This window comes from Morone saxatilis, unplaced genomic scaffold (assembly GCF_004916995.1).
Source record: "Morone saxatilis isolate NCDOM2014 unplaced genomic scaffold, NCSU_SB_2.0 Contig4, whole genome shotgun sequence".
In the NCBI taxonomy this organism is placed as follows: Eukaryota; Metazoa; Chordata; class Actinopteri; family Moronidae; genus Morone; species Morone saxatilis.
Window position 1 is genome coordinate 14,056,942 of NW_023339984.1, and position 561 is coordinate 14,057,502.

Sequence of the window (561 nt, forward strand, 5' to 3'; positions counted from 1 at the left end):
AATTACTTAGTAGTAAAATAAATACTAATCCATTACAATTTAAAGTCCTGCATGGAATATCCTTCTAAATCAAAAGTACACACAGTGTTCCCAATAGTTATAGTAGGGTTCAGGGTTGGGAGAGTTGGTTTATCAGTGTAATTTGATTCAATTGCTAATTACCTGCTTTAAAAATCCCAGAAATCCTAGAAAAGAAATAACAATAAGAAGTAGTGATGCAGGTGTGTTCTGTAAGACAACATTAACAAGATTTTTAGCATCAAAATAATCTTTTAAACTCTAAATCTGAATCTAAACTGTAATCTGATTACATCTGTTTTTTCTGTTACCTATTTAGTACCCTAATAAGTTAGTTAAATGTAATCTCCCAAGCCTACATATAGTTAATTAAATAGTTATAGTATGTTTAAAATCAGTCTTAGTCAGTCTTGTTGACCGTTGTGGATGAAGGAGTATTATGATCCATTACGGTGGCCCTGAGGTGCAAAGGACAAAAAACACTGGATGAAATACTTCAACAAATTAGTTACGTTTTAGATTAATTAAATTTGTTAATGTGCT